The 17060-nt window shown below is 33.6% G+C and overlaps 1 protein-coding gene across 3 annotated transcripts in view; it reads left to right on the forward strand.

Moving 5' to 3' along the window:
- The first annotated feature begins 555 nt into the window (after positions 1-555).
- M7BP (Myosin-7a binding protein) overlaps positions 556-17060 on the forward strand; it is a 131295-nt gene continuing 114790 nt past the window's right edge. For 2 of the 3 annotated variants that reach the window (XM_076135737.1, XM_076135730.1), the window contains exon 1: positions 557-734. The gene's annotated coding sequence lies outside the window, so the exon portion shown is untranslated. Of the gene's footprint in view, positions 735-17060 lie in introns of all 3 variants that reach the window. The other variant, XM_076135722.1, reaches the window with a different exon arrangement.

The following is a 17060-nucleotide window of genomic DNA, read 5'->3' on the forward strand; positions in this document are numbered from 1 at the left end:
AATAGCAGTTTGCTTTTGGAATAAAAGCGTAATTAATAGACGACTTTATGACTTTTAATGGTTGAAACTTGGCCTAGTTGTTTATTGAGTTTACAGACATAATTTCAACATTCACGACAGTCAAATGATCATCATACGGTTTAATATTGTGACTCACTAGTTAAAAATATTTGGTTACCAAATTACAGCACAAAAATATTATTGAATAAATAAAAAACAAACAGATATTTTTAATGACAAATCTCTTTTGAACAAGTAAACGATAGTTTGACACGCTATACAGCGGTCAAAACATCTTCCATACCAAAAATGAGTATTATCTACAAAGCAATTATAATTAACTCTAAATCACACACAAGACTTAACAAAGACTAAAGCGACACCCATAAACTCATTTTAATACACAATTAACATAAATTACAAAATTCCATTACCAACATCACGACGTAATTATTATTTGAATAAAAAGTAATGTCCCATTGGTTTGTGGTCACATTACATGTTCGTATAGCCTCGTGATAACACCGAACGAAGTGTGGCGAAGACATCTGCGCGCGCGCAGCGGCCTTGCGCACCCGCGTCTTACCTCCGAACATTACCGAACCTCCCTACGAAACAAATAACTACCTTACGCCCGCGTGATAAAGGTGAAATTTCAGTGATAAGGAAAATTGTGAGTGAACAAAATAATTCCGTTTGTGTTCAAGTGTGTGATTAAATTAAGATTTTAAAAGGTAAGCTTTCTTCAACATAGTTAATTATGAAATGTTATAATGGAGAATGTTACTAGGTATGCCAAATCGCTTTAAATTTTGACACAGTATAGCCTGTATGTATACATATAAACTAGTTTTTGTTTTAGTCAAAAATACCAAATAGTTTTGATTTTATAAGCATTCAAAGTTTCGAAAAATATCGAGTCCCGCTAACAGCCGCGTGAGCGGCTGTGACGTCATACTACTTTACCGCGCCGCGCGGGCCGCGTCCCGCTTAGTATTAAGTCGCCAATCGTTGTTGTAGGTGTAATAGTTTGCGTAGTATTTTGTTGTGTTTTCATCTGCTTATGTATAAAATAACTTATAATAATAGTAAATACTATTCGATTAATAAAATGGATAAAGGATTTTAAAAAGGGCAATCGGATAATGTACCTAAAATAAATGGTATAACGGTTACGAATTATTTGTGAAACAAATAGAGGTTTTGTTGCTTCCGAAATCCTACTCAACATTATAAATTTGAAAGTTTGTGAGAATGTGTATATATGTACATACATAAGTACATAAGTAATACATACAATGACATACATATGTCATTGTATGTATGTATGTACGTATGTATGTCTGTACGTACGTACGTATGTATGTATGTATGTATGTACGTATGTTTGTATATGTATGTATGTATGTATGTAAGTATGTAGGTATGTAAGTATGTATGGATGTTTGTTACTCTTTCACGCAAATTTGACAGAACCGATTACGATGAAATTTTATATATACCTGAAGACCCAGAATAACACATAGACTACTTTTAATCCTCGAGTTCCCGAAGGATCATGATTTACGCGGGAAGGGTTTCCATGCGGACGAAGTCGTGGGCGGCTCCTAGTATATTATACATAGGTATAATCCATACTAATATTATAAATGCGAAAGTAACTCTGTCTATCTGTCTGTCTGTCTGTCTGTCTGTCTGTCTGCTACTCAATCACGTCTAAACTACTGAACCAATTTGCATGAAATTTGGTATGGAGATATTTTGATACCTGAGAAAGGACATAGGCTACTTTTTACCCCGGGAAAATGACGCATTTCCCGGGAAAATTCAAGTGACGAACTAAGTCGCGAATAGTCAATATTATAATGACATTGAAATAACAAAATTCCGTTGTCATGGCAACTGTTTTAATGGCGGATATGCCTTAGCGCGACTTCGTTATATTATGAGTATTTATGAGATATAAATAAGTTTGAGAATATTTTTCGTGAAAAAAATCATATTTTATATCATCACGCTACGACCAATAGGAGTAGAGTAACAGTAAAAAGTGTTACAAAAACGAGGAAAATTCTGACCCATTCTCTCTTATTTGACGCAAGCGAAGTTGCGCGGGTCAGCTAGTAAGTAATAATGTTAGATATTTACGATCACTGCATGTTATAATGAAACAGTTTTTAACCGAAATAATCGATTTTACATTTTTCCTGCCACAGTAAAATCAATAAACTCGCGATCAATCCGGTAAGAAATTGTTTCATTGTAATATGAAGTTATTTATTATTACTTATTTACTTACATAATATTAAATTACATTTAGGCACAACATATGATTTCCTAGTATTTGAATTGAACATTTTTAAAAGTATTTAGTAATAATTTCAACGCACCGAGCGCGCGACCTCAAGCGGACTGTGTGAGCTAGACTGAGCAAGTGTAGAGTGACGTCACACCGTCACCGAGAGCTAGCGTCGTGCGGTTACAACTTGTTTTACTTATAAATCGAAAACTAATTGACGTATCGAAGTAATTCTTTCACCAGTATTTTTTATTTTTAAACGAGAATATGGAGTGCTAAAAATCAAAATTAGGTAACATTCTCCATTGTTTAGTAGTGAAAATATTAACTGTAATTGTTTTCACTTTATCTGAAATAACGTGTGCGTTACATAACTTTAAATGCGAGTGAATCCTGATTTTATTTGTTCAGTAGAAGATAAATAATACTGATTTACTTCAATTTATAAAGCATGTGATAGTAATTTACGTAGAGTAATGTCGTCATTTTATATAAAGGCTTTATGACATGGTTTTTTCCAAGTACCTTCATTGCTTTCTGACTGATAGCTTATCATAGTCTCGCTAGAGTGTTAGTTAAGCCGTAAAAATACCTTGATAGAGTTATTTAGGATGTTAGGTTGTTACAATTCTTTGCGCCCTATTTTATAGAAAACATGTCTTTAAACGAATCCACTTTTTGAGATAAAATCTTTGATCTGAAAATTCTATGAGTTTGGAAAATTAGACTTACTTGTGAGTACAACAGTGTCCAAGTTATCTTGTAAACCCTTTGCTACATTTCAACCCCAGATGACTTTTACTGAAAATTTAGTTTCATGAAATTTCAAAGACACTTAAATAATATGGAAATGGATCTCGTATTTCTCTATCATGTATTATGAGTTCGTTTACGTCTTTGAAATATAATACTATAGTTTCTCGACTTTACAGCTAACTGTCTAGGTAACTAATAGGTAATGAAAATATGTATCTGTAAATTTTCCACAAGATAGGCTAACCGACACTTATCTGTGAGTAGAACCGAACTATAATATAAATATCATTAGTCTCATCTATACTAATCTCTACTTTTCTCTACTAATATTGTAAAGCTGAAGAGTTTGTTTAATTGATTGTTTGTTTGTTTGAACGCGCTAATCTCAGGAACTCCTGGTCCGATTTGAAAAATTCTTTCAGTGTTAGATAGTCCATTTATCGAGGAAGGCTATAGGCCATAAATCATCACGCTACGACCAATAAGAGCGGAGTAGCAACGAGAAATGTTACAAAAACGGGAAAAACAATGACGTATCTCTCTTATGTGACGCAAGTGAAGTTGCGCGGGTCAGCTAGTCTTCAATAATTTCTAGAATTTTGTTCGGCTAAGAGACGTCTATGCTGACCCTCAGTAATGATAATTGCTATTTCATTGTCACAGCACAAAACCTTAGCCACTACTCATTTAAGGAAAATAATTTTAAATGAATATTTAATTTAAAATTGTTCTTAATAGCATTGTAAGTCATTTTGGGGTTAATGTCGTCAAATATATTTGTGACTACTTCTCCATTTTCACTTTGAAAAGTTTGATTTAATGATATTTTGATTATTAAAGTCTGAATTTTATTTTTATACTAAATTGACAGATAAAATTAATTGCTTTCTCTCACACTGGTCAGCTGACGATCATCATAGCACCATGAGTTTTTGGTATAATTAGGTTCAGTTTGTTTTAAATTTGTGACTGTCCCACGTTCGGGACTAATACCTTTCCCAGCAGTGGGTTAGTCCCGAACGAGGGAGGGTGTAGGCCTCGAGTCCACAACGCTGTCCTAGTGCGGGTTGGGGACTATGCATTACTTTAAAAAAATGTGATAAATATCTTTAATACATGCAAGGATTCATCACAATGTTCTCCTTCACCGCTAAAGAAAGTGATAATTATCCCTATTTCATTATACATATTATTATAGATAATTAGAAATTGAAGCACACATCTCAAATCACTATTTATAGAAAACAATACAAACAAAACTAAAAACCGGTCACTATTTTAAAAGTCAGGCCACAGTTCGAGACCCAACATTTACTTGAGACAAACATTCGGTATTTGTAAGAAAAGCACTCAAGTACAGCATTGCAGTAAATATTCCAAAGCCGAACTGTCGGAAGGGAATTTTATAGAACTTTTTCAATAGTTGCTCTCTGAAATCTGAAACTGTAGGTTTACAACGTTCCGATGTATCGTTTTGTAGTGATTTTGGAGGCCTACCATGAGTATTCAGTTTTTGGAGTCGATTTATTCTGTAGTTAATCAATAGTGAACTTAAGGTGCAGCGCAGACGGCACACTTTTTGTGTGCGATCTCGTCTGCAGAATATCATGATAGACATTTAAAAAGAAAAATGTGGGATGAAGTGTGCTGTATTGTTTATTCCGCTCCTGTTTGGACATGTATGAGTCTAAAGAAAAAACAAAATACGGTAAGTTTAAGTTTTTAATAGACTTTACCACATTAGTACACAGACTTGATCGCACAAAAAGTGTGTCGTCTGCGCTGCATCTAAGTCTTTAATAACTTGTACTGGATTGATAGAACAACGATACTATTTTGTAAAACTGATTAAACTGACTTGGAAGACGTAAAGCCGTTAAGTTTTACCCGTTGGGTGAATTAACATGTATTTAGTATTCACTATAAAAAGAGAGTAACTAACCCTAAGGAAAATACAGTCACGTTTTTATATCATCAAAACAATTTTTTGATTTTCACTCATCAATTGAGATGACCGCATATCGTAATGAGAGTTCTAATGATATAGCGCCCTGCGCCATATTTGTTTACTAATGATACTCATACTAATATCATTATATGAGGCGGTGTCTTTATAAATTAGATTGTCATCATCATCACGTACTCATTAACTGCATGTTTTACGAGCTTGAAACTGTTGAGGGAAATCGACTAGTAAGTGGATGGCCGATGTTTTTCGATAGTAGTATTTTCCTAGCTGAAAGTATGAAAAGGTTTATTTGCAATTTTCAACTGTCGCGACTTGTACACATAATATTATAATGTAACGGGTTTTAATCGCGATAATTTCAATCGAGGTTTATTTGTTTTGTTAGTCATTTGTGATAAATAGGTGACTCTATTTTTAATAAGGCAACGAGTTGACTGCTGAAAATATTACGTAGGCGAGCCGAGGCGGTAATACTTAGCTACTGTGTCGCCCAAGCACTCCAAAATACAAACAAATAAGCCCACTACTTTTGTCTTTTAACCGATGTAGAACACAGTCTTAAGTGAATAAAATTGTACAATCCTATCCCAAGAAATATAACGTACAAATTAAATAGACCCATAGAAAAAGTGTAGCTGTATTCACGAATATAAATATAATTGGACAACTCACACAAGAAGACGAAGGCACTTACTTCTAGAAAATAATACTTGAAGAATAGCGTTAATTCAGAAAAAATGCTTACGACGATACCTCTAACGTAACTATAGCTATAAATGAAATCAACAAAAAATAGATGGTATTTACTTAGATACTCATAGTTTAGAACTAAAGTTACAAATAGTATACCTCTTCATTGTGATTTACACAGCCTGAAGACTCGTGTTGGAATCTTTTTACTTTATTTTGTTTCACGTTTACGTGCTTCACTTTTGTTTTCTTAGGTTCTGAGATAGTGTTCAAGTTTTGTACTTCTTTTTCTATTGCGTTAGCGCTTTAGTAAGACGAAGATAATGGATGAAATTGCTCTAGGTTTGATTACTCGGCACAGTTGCTTGTCATGAAATGTCTGGAACTATTGTATCATTCACTAATTCAAAGAAAGAATTTTGTATAACATTTCTGATTTTCCGACAAATTTGCTGGTATAAAAATAAAGAAATAAATTTATCGAGATTACAGGCTTTTATTGAAAAAAAAAACTAAAGATTGAGTATATATATATATATATATATATATATATATATATATATATATATATAGCTTATATCTATACTAATATTATAAAGCTGAAGAGTTTGTTTGTTTGTTTGATTGTTTGTTTGTTTGAACGCGCTAATCTCAGGAACTACTGGTCCGATTTGAAAAATTCTTTCAGTGTTAGATAGCCCATTTATCGAGGAAGGCTAGCGGCTATATCATCACGCTAATACCAATAGGAGCAGTAAAAAATGTTACAAAAACGGGGAAAATTATGACCCATCCTCTATTATGTGACGCAAGCGAAGTTGCGCGGGTCAGCTAGTATATATATATATATAGCTTATTTGTCTCGATGCAATTTCGCAAAGATCTTCCCTAAGGAAGGCCAATTCTGTAAGAGATCTACTATGATCCATTTAAACCTTTGAACCCACCTGGACTTTGAGGGCTTAAATGAAACATGGGTCAAACAGAAACAGGAAGAGATTTTGTAAAGCGACTTACAAATATAGTTTCCATTTGACTATAATTTGAACGACGGTAAATAGGATATATATATTTTGAGAAAAAACATCACAAAAACAACAAATAAAAAATTAGTTCGTACTTGTTCTAAAATTCAACTATTTCCATGTCTATTCAACTATCTCAATTTTATAAAAACGTGTTTATCAATTTAGCAGTTAAACGTAACACACCGGCAGAAGATAAAAAGACTTTCATTGTAACATTACTTAGTTTATATCATGGAGTACATAGATTTCGCCAATGACCTCTAATTGAACTAAATATTTAAATATTATGAAAAGAATCGAGCCATTAACTTTCATGGTTGAGGACTAGGTACAGCTAAGTCTACCTAATTGCTAAACAATTTCAACATTTATATATAATATTATTACGTGGCTGTTTCATTGTAGTGTTGGGCAAGGGATATGTTTCGTGTTCTCCAAGTTATGTATGTTACGTACGGTTAGACGGACTCGCCACGTGCGTTGTTGGGAAAGTATTGCCATAGTAGTATTGATAATGAAACCTAGTTACCTAGTAATTTTGTTATTGAGTTATACATATACTGTTTTAAGTTTCTTTGTGTGTGTATAGTGTTGTAGAAAACCAGGGCGATGGGTTTAATTCCTTAATCCTTTAATTTTTAAGTTAATTCCAGGTTGTTGAAACAACAACAACTGTTCCTAGGAGTACTTGTTTTATATTCAGTATTAATAAGAACAAGACGATTGCCTTAGCTCTTGTACCAAACAAAAAGTGCATGGTGTCTTAAGGTAGTTGGTTGAGGGGTCTTGAAGAATGTCAAGACATAGTTTCAGACAGTATTTGGGCTACCTTCTAGTCTTACTGTTTGTTAAGGATTAGGCTTAGTCTAAATGAATTCAAGAATAGGGAACAAAAAACATTCCCTACTACATCGAAGCCTCTTCCCATTCTCTTTTTACGACACGGATGTAAAAAAAACTAAGGAAATATCTTAGTAAACCTTCAATAAGTATAAAAATACGCATAGTCTTTTGGAAGAGGAACCGATCAATCCGTCGATCACAATATCGGGAACCAATAATAATTGTACGGAGAGGTTCTCAAGATTCACTACTGTCTCGACCCTTTTGCTGCTAACGCGGCGTTTTCTTTACAGTCGGGATAGGGCTGCCAGCATAACATGCTACTCTTATAAATTTTACTGTGCAGCTCAAAGTCAAAGTCAAACTCAAATATTCTTTATTTCATAAACTTTAACAAGTATTTGAAATCGTCAAAATATTTTTTATCTACCACCGTTTCGGAAAAGCTGTTGCTCGTGAGAAGAAACGGCAAGAAACTCACGGCTTGCTCTTTTTAAATGCCAATATTTAGCTAATGCTAATGTTTTACTTGCATTAATACAAAGTACATATATGTGTGATTTGGCTGTATTGATTTTTCTGCTCTGTTACTGACGATTTCGCGGCTGGATTCGAGGTTCTCTTCCATGGTTTGATTCTAAAGTGCTCTAGAGATTCTGCGATTTTGACGAAATAATGTAGGTATAAGAAGTCATTAGTAGTTCAACTAAATGCGAGTGCTTTTCACAGCTACACAAAAGGCCGCAACGTGGTTATTTCATTCTCATAATAATTAAATGGGTCAAAACTACAACTTAATAATACGTGGAAAATGTTGCGGGTTTCACATATAAGAAGTACCTATTTGTATTACTTCATAACAATGTAAGTGTGTAACTGTTTGTATTTCCCTAAATAAATAAATAAATAAACTTCGTATGACCCAACCCTAATCCCAAGAAGGTTAAACTAAGCAAATCGCTATCGTAGAATTTTCTACACTCAACAATTGTTTTGTAAACCGCGACTAACGACCAAGCATCAGTTGTGACTGAATTAAATCAACCGTGATAGCAAATAGTGTAGTTACGGAACAACAAAATTGGTTAGTCCTTTTCAAAGGCCGTTTAAATCTGCTATAGTATTCTAGATCTGCTTTTTTGTATGGATTTGTAATGCAGGCTTGTGGTTTTATTAGCTTAGTTGAAATTGAGGCACACGAAATAATGTGTTTACATAGTTTGTTGCATGAATTAGCTTTACTCGAGTCTTATTTTTTTAAAGGAAATACCTCTCGTTTTATGCTCAAAAACTTATTTTTGTTTGATTTATGTATATCAAAAGTTATTTTTACTGTCCCACTGCTGTCTCCTCCAAGTAAGACCTTGAGTCCATGAGTCCACCACGCTGGCCAAGCGCGTTTTGGGGACTTTGTATGTTTTCAAGAAATATATTGAACTGCAGATTATAATTATTTCTAAAAGACAGCTTCGAAAAGTCATTGGTGTGTTGCCTAGGGTTCGAACCATCGACTAGTTTCGTGGAAAAAGGTAAGTATCTGGTGAACTGGTCTAACCCCTCCCTTACTCGGAAGGAGACCTTTGCCTAGCAGTGGAACAGTTATGGGTTAAGAAATCTGCAAAATTTTATTAGTGTATGATTTAAAGTATTATTAATTTTATTATGTACAATTTTATATAAACTTCTTACTCAAAAGTTTTCCACATTGACAGGATTTATTTCGCTATTGTTCGCTTTATCAATAAATAATATTGATTGTAAGTAGGTAGGTATTGTTTAGTCAAGAACTCTTGAAAAGTTGTTAGTTCAAGTGCTTTTTGAATTAGAATTGCAACATAATTCTGGAGAAAAACTACACAGTGCTAAAACTACTTATTCTAAGAAACTTGTAACTGCACGTTTGGTGCAGTGGTTAAAGTGGTCATCGTATCGCCGCGTGTGGTGGATTCCACCTAGGACAAAATAATATTTGTGCGATAAGCACAAGTACTTATTCTGAGCCAAGTTATATTTATATTGTGGTAACATAGTACTAGTTTACCTTTGTTGATGAGTAGCCAGATATGCACCAAACTATCAATTTTGGACTATGTGATCCATGATCTGCGACCCAGAATCGTGGATCATGGATCAACTTCGCATTTTGGATCGCGTTGTGAAAGCATATATGCAATTTGTGACAAATACGACAAGTACCTATATTTTTTTTATAATTAAAAAAGAACACTCCATATTAAACGGATATGGATCATTATGGACTTAACCTAGGCTTCCTAACTATTGCATAAACAATGTTGTACAACAACTGCAGTACCTAGGTAATAGACAAACACACAGAATGACAGTTACAGTTTCTCGCACTGTATCCGTTACAACGGAACCAATATCGGTAGATAAATATCTCACGTAGGTATTACTTAAGTGATCGATTTATATCGAACCAGTAACTTATATTACACAGGTAATCTTGTAGTAAAATTCGTTATTGGAGAACTACTTACTTATTACAAACAATAATTTCAAGCCAATGCCGAAATAACTATATCTGAATCAAAAGAATTAAAAATTTGTACTATATGTCAATTGGAACATTGGCTTACCTACATGGCATTTCTGATAAGGCATACAAATTCATGTAAAATGAAACGGACGCATTTAGGAGTTTACCATTCTTAACGACGGTAATACGAAATAAAAAACGCATACGATGTAACAAAATTCCTTTATTTTTAACGTACCTACGAAACGTCCTGCTTCTGAAAAACAAAATTGTGTTTTAGATACCCATTTTAACGTGTGAATGTAGTAAGAGGCACTCACATAAACATTGTTAGAAGTATAAACATAGTAATATTGTAAATTGATCACTAAGATCAAACTAAGCACATAACGAAAGTTGAAACCCTCATCAGAATATATCAAAATTTGCTGAACTAACATCACTTACACATATACCTCCCAAGTAATCGCTCCGTATTTTCACCGAACTTTATTTAGTTTTATAACAATGACGTAGTATTTATATGTTAATTATACAGCTAAGAAACAAATGAACGTAGATGACGAGCGAGTTCGTGCATATTTTATGCAAGCTTGTATTATTGTAAGATTAGAATAGTGACATTGCTTTTATTTTAGAGACAGTTTGAAGAAAGTTCTTGGTCGAGTTACAATCAATTCATTTAGAAAAATGCAATCTACATTTCTATAATACCATTAGTAAGGTTGTTTGTTTGTATGCCTGTGTTTATCTCAAAAATTTTTTGGCCGCTTTGGAAAATTATTTTTAGGATTGAAAGGTTACATTATTCGCTATTTTTTGAATTACCTGAGTAGTTTATGTATTTGCAGCTTTGGTGCAATATTGTGATGCTAAATAATAATTGAATTAATAAATAAATTTAGCGGTATACACTCTAATAAATACATGAAAGTTTTGGAAATGTAGGAAATCTGAAAGGAGCGCATAATGACATGATTATTGCATATCTCAAGTAGCTATTATTGTTGCCGATATAGCGGATATAGGTAAATCCTGATAACTATATCTGATAAAAAAACAATACTACAATCAGATTAAGTTTTGAAGAGGACACTGGTAAGATATTCTTTATTTTTATTTTCGGACATTTTATTTTTGTGTTTCAACATGGTTTCTTAGCAGTCGAAAAAGACGAATTTAAAATATTTTTTATAATATTTTATTCAATAGTATATTATTAGCGGAATTATCGCCACAAAGTTAAACAAAAAGAAAATTGAAGAACTGTCCTTTGATTTATTCTTCTATAAGATTTTAATGAAACAAAATAATTATGTTCGTTTGAGCAACTTGACACTATTATCATTCATATTATTCCAGTTGGACTATTTCAGATGAATAATACTGGTATAATTCGAAAGCCTTATTTTTATCTCAATCAGCGAATAATACAATGATCGTCTTACTGACATGACCGTGAACATTTATCATTGAAAGGAAATGATTCGCTCGTAGCTTGTTGAAGATACAGCGATCTCAAATAACATGTCTTAAGCAGATTTTAAATGATTTCGTGCAGGTTTCACAACTTTAGAAATAGACATATAGGTAAATAGCGAATAATTACTTGTTTTATATAGTAGAGGTACAACTGGCCGTGAATATATTTCTAACTAGTAGACCCGCGTATCTCCGCTGGCGTATTTTCTTTGCATTTTTATTTGTTTTTTTCTCCCTCCATAAAAACCTTCCCAATATCTTAAAGATAATTTTACAAAATCAATAAGTCGAATGGTTGAGCTGTTCTTGAGTTTTGTGCTTAGTAACACGTTTGGCGTTTCTTTTTTATATATACTATTTCTTTATAGGCCCACTGGAATGCATCAGTCATATATGTAATGAAATGTAGAAATGCACAGTGTATTCATAATTTAATTCTTGGTTGAGACAGTATATTGCTTAATTTATAGACAAAATATTATACAGATCGTTCTTGACCCAAGAACCTTAGTCCAAAATAAATACGTAATTTTTTTTTGTGTGTTGTACGTATACCCAACATCACTAATGTTACAGACAAAGTAAAAAATTCAAAAATAATATTTTTGTCTTCGTTATCCGTGCATCTCTTTGTACCTAATTGATATCTCATAAGAGAAAACGAGACACAGTGAAAACGTACCTATACTAGGTTAGTATTGACATCCATAATGTCGATTATCGCGATTATTATATAAATACTCGTACAATTTCTAGCAATAAACTTAGTTTCTCTTAACTACTTAACTCTCGTGCTGTGGTTAAATGTAACTTACTAACCGACTGAGTTTTAAACTGTCTTAAAATGTATCTAGAAGCAATTTTTTCTAAACACTGTATCATTATTTTAAAAGTTTTCTGAGACAATTAGGTCTTTTAGGTGTATATATTCCTGCACTGCCAAATTTTATAGCAAAAAGCAACTACTGCAACCGGACATTATTATTTTAATTTATTTATTTTTATAATTTCAACTTCCTTAATTACGAAAACAAATAAGCGAAGATGGAATGCATGGTGAAGGGTATATTAAAAAATATAAGTCTGCCCAAAAATGTGGTAGCAAAAATATGTTAATTAAAACTATGCACAAACCGTAATTCTTCTATAAAATAAAAAAGCCTCCATAATTATCTTCTAAAGTACAACACAGTTCATTGACCTCCCAACCACAATTAGCAATCAAAGGCTTGATACGATCACACAATCATAGTCGATGCCTCAAAGATATCTTAGATAATGGCTGGCGGTACGTAAACTATGTAAAATACGCAACACATTGTGTACATCACTTAGATGTTTCTGTGCCAAGGATCTATACTTACTAATATTATAAAGCTGAAGAGTTTGTTTGTTTGTTTGTTTGTTTGAACGCGCTAATCTCAGGAACTACTGATCCGATTTGAAAAATTCTTTCAGTGTTAGATAGTCCATTTATCGTGGAAGGCTATAATATCATCACGCTACGACCAATAGGAGCAGAGTAGCATTTAAAAATGTTTAAAAAAGGGTGAAAATCTTGACCCATCCTCTCTTATGTGACGCAAGCGAAGTTGCGCGGGTCAGCTAGTCTGAGATATGGTCAATGAAAATTATATTATTTAGCTTGTAACTTCATTGTTAAGGTATAGTAGCATGTCACAATTAAATGACTGCCTTCTGGTCGCGACTTTGTCTGCATTGGCATGTTTCCCGTGGATACTGCTCTCTATTTCTACGGGAACTATGTTGTGAAAGTTTCAAGTGGGAAAGTCTTCAAATCCTGGGTCAGTACTTCACTGGTAATTGTTTCTGGTCTGGCTGTACTTCGTGTCCGTTGTTTGTATGTTTGTTAAAGTCCCCGCAACGGAACAGTAATTGTTAGCCGGGAGACGTCTTTTTAAAGTTTAGTGTGATTGATATTTTCTTTTATTTGTTTCAACTGCATCCATTTTCCGGTTTCCTAAAACTAGATACCTAAAATTTCTTTAAACGTTAACATCGATCGTGAAATGCATCCACTTTTCTTATTGTTTAACCTTGAACCTTACCCAATAATACTTAAACAAATCTGACCATGACGAACTTTCCTCAACATTGTTTTTCCTCCATGCTCAAATCTGCATCACCTTGGAATTGAACCTTGATATTATCATATACGTAACACATGATAATTACTTTCCACGCCTGCATACTGCATATTGCTACAGGCTATAAATAAATGTCCTCAAATAAGATAAGATGTTTATATATTTAGAAGGTTTACGTAGTAACGAAATTGCGGAAACGGTTTATTTCAGTTAGTTTTGACAATTCCAGAATAAAAGCATCAGGTACTTAACAGTAAATTAATATAGCTTCTGGTTTAATATAGTAATGCTTTTTTCTCGAACTCTGAACTTCAATTTTATTTTTTCCTATTCTTACTACATTGTCGCTTATCTATAAATGAATAGCCTTAAAAGTAAAAACGCAGTGCTAAGAATAAAAAAAAAATTCCTTTATCACCAACATTACCTACTACAATAACACTTTAAAAGCAGAAAATATAAATAAACACACAATCCATCCTTTAAAAGTACACATACGCGTAGAAAGCATTGCTCAAGAGGTACTTCAAACACAAGGTGCCGTGGCGTCGCAGTACGATAGCGCACTCGTCCCTTATCAGCGATGTTTGCGCACATAATACTATGCACACAGCGGGCCTCTCCGCCTAATTACAGCCGTGATTAATGAAGGGTTATGTAAAGGTACAAGCGACCCATATTGTAAGATCTTGTGGGTAATTCGGGATCTTATCGCGACTTTAAAATTTGTTAAGTTTGCTAACAAACTTTTTAAATTGCTGTTCTTTTTAACCTGATAGAAACCACAACCATGTTAGAATCTTTTTTTAGAACTGGCGATCAAGATCATGGTTTTAATTCTAAAGCCCTCAAAGATGCCAGTATCCGAAATGTTCTCAATTACTATTGAAAACATTCCCCGAGTCAAAAGTATTTGCAAGTCCACCAACGCATTTGGTTGTAAGGTGAGAAAACTATGAAAAATATGTATTATTATAAGTTATTTGTATATTCCGTTATATAAAATGGTTTCTAATAAGATGTTATTATCTTAACACACATAAAATCACTCCTTCCCATAGGGGTAGACAGATAGCAGAGAAGGCCACTGTATGTTATATTCCTCACTTCATAGAACTTAGTCTTATGGGCACTAAAGTATTAAAGCTATATAGATAAAGACAAAAAAACAATACAACCCTGTATACCAAACCTAACCAACAGTATCTACTAAAGATCAGGATCTCTTCATATTTCCCCGTATTTGCACAACATACCCACTGTACCCAGTAAGAGGCTCTCCACTACATACAGCGTGTTGTCATTTACATTTCCCTTCCTGCACTTATCGCGAGTAGTATCGCTTATGTAAATATCCTACTTTGCACTAACTTGTCAGGTTATGCGGTATTTGTGTTACTATCATAATAACTAAATTTAGATATAGGCTTAGTAATATACTGAAATTAACGAAGTCATTCCGGCCACGGAAAAGGGCCCATTATTCTGGTAGAATGTTTGTAAGTTAGTAGAGTTCTAGAACTTTGTAGAGACACTTTTATGCATGGTTTGCGATTCACGATTTTTAATTCAGCTCCTTTGATTTAGAAATATAAAAAAAATATTACGTGTAATGACCACGAGGGTTCGATTTCCGGGTCAGGCAAAGAGCAAATTGGTGTTTTCTAATTCACATAAAAAAAATCATCAGCAGAGGTTCGTGCTCGATAGACGCTTTGCCCTCTATTAACATTGTAAGATGTATGTATAATATTACCCGACCTGGGAATTGAGCCTGGGAGATTAAGTAAAGCAGTGCTCCGCTGTAAGCGTTTTAGCTATAGCAATGTGTGTGACAAATTATTCATCAAGTAAAAAAAAACATTCATTGTACTTCAACTGGCAGAAACTGGCTAAAATCTTTGTGTAATCAGTTCATAGGTATATGTCACCCGTATTAAGGAGTCTCTTCGTGTTAAAGTCGCTTATTGATTTGACATTTACTACAATAAAAACTAGTTGAACCAATACAACAGTTATCAGTTAGTGTTATCGGTTAGTCGTGCAAGTAACCTGTAACACTAGTTAGTAACTAATTGTAACGCCGACACATGGACACGAAACTTAACGTAATACAAATTAAACTATCGTGTTTAATTACCAGTGTAATGGATTGGTTTATGATTTAATTACCTGCAAATTAAACTTCTTTACTACGTTCTGGTTCCCGACTGGGCCTGCGTTGTTAGCAAGGGGCTCCTATCGAACTAGGGAGGGGTTAGGCCCTGAGTGCACCACGCTGCGGATTGGGACTTTGCATCGAAAAATCCAGAAACGAGTTAAATAACTGTTAGGCATGCAAAGGTAGGCAGACAGAGGATAAAAAATAAGAAATAAAACTCTAGGAGACGCCACGAAGTATAATCTTGAGTAAGCTTAGTCTTTGATTGAAATTGAAATCACTCTATTGCCTTATTCCCACGTACTATTCAAATAAGCCTGCCTACTTAAAAAAAGATTTCAATCACATCAAACCTCATCACTTCATCAAACAACAATAGCTGAAATAAACCCGCTTCTCTTGTACATAAAACTGAAAGAACTGTAGATAAATATCAACAGCCTAATTCATCATATCGCAATATTAGTGAGTGGCTTTAAATAATTGTAGCAAGATAGAGTAATTGTGAGAAATACTGATGCACAATCTGTGTATTCTGCAAACTGTGAACTGTGGAACGATTCTCTACTACTATCGAGTATCTAATCCAAGACTGGTTGTCGATTTTTGAGTTACTTATTCTTGTAAGAAATAATTATACCCATTCCTTTATTAAGTTACAGCCACAGTTACAGTCCATATTTCAGCTCAGTTAACACTGAGGTGAAATATGGACACTGTCTGACAAAGTTAAAATTGAATCCGGCAATAGGGCCCAAATACCTATTTATTCGGAAGGTGGATTAAAATCAAAATTATTTTATTATAAGATTTATGCAATTCAATGTGAATAAATTGTCATAAATAATAATAATTCTTCATTATATGAAATGACTAATTACTAAAACGTCATTGCAAAAGATTACACCAGGGTTTACGACTAACCTTGCAGTTGCAGTTCCTTATTCACATGACGTCATTATAATTCAATAAAAAATAATTAAAACATTGTGGGAAAATGTCATCAGCTCAAAACTATATAAATCTAGTGAAATGCAGTTAAAATTCTGTTTTTTTTTCTAAGCCTTTTGTTAACAGACATTATGTTTATACACTCATTTGATGAGTAGGTAACTGGGTACTGCAATGACGTGTATTTGCTTTGAGAGATAATTGATAAGAGGGAGTGATATTATCTCTCTCCTATTATATTATATCTCTCAAAGACAATTAAAACATAATTAA

The sequence above is a fragment of the Anticarsia gemmatalis genome, chromosome 1 (genome assembly GCF_050436995.1).
Source record: "Anticarsia gemmatalis isolate Benzon Research Colony breed Stoneville strain chromosome 1, ilAntGemm2 primary, whole genome shotgun sequence".
NCBI classification, from domain to species: domain Eukaryota; kingdom Metazoa; phylum Arthropoda; class Insecta; order Lepidoptera; family Erebidae; genus Anticarsia; species Anticarsia gemmatalis.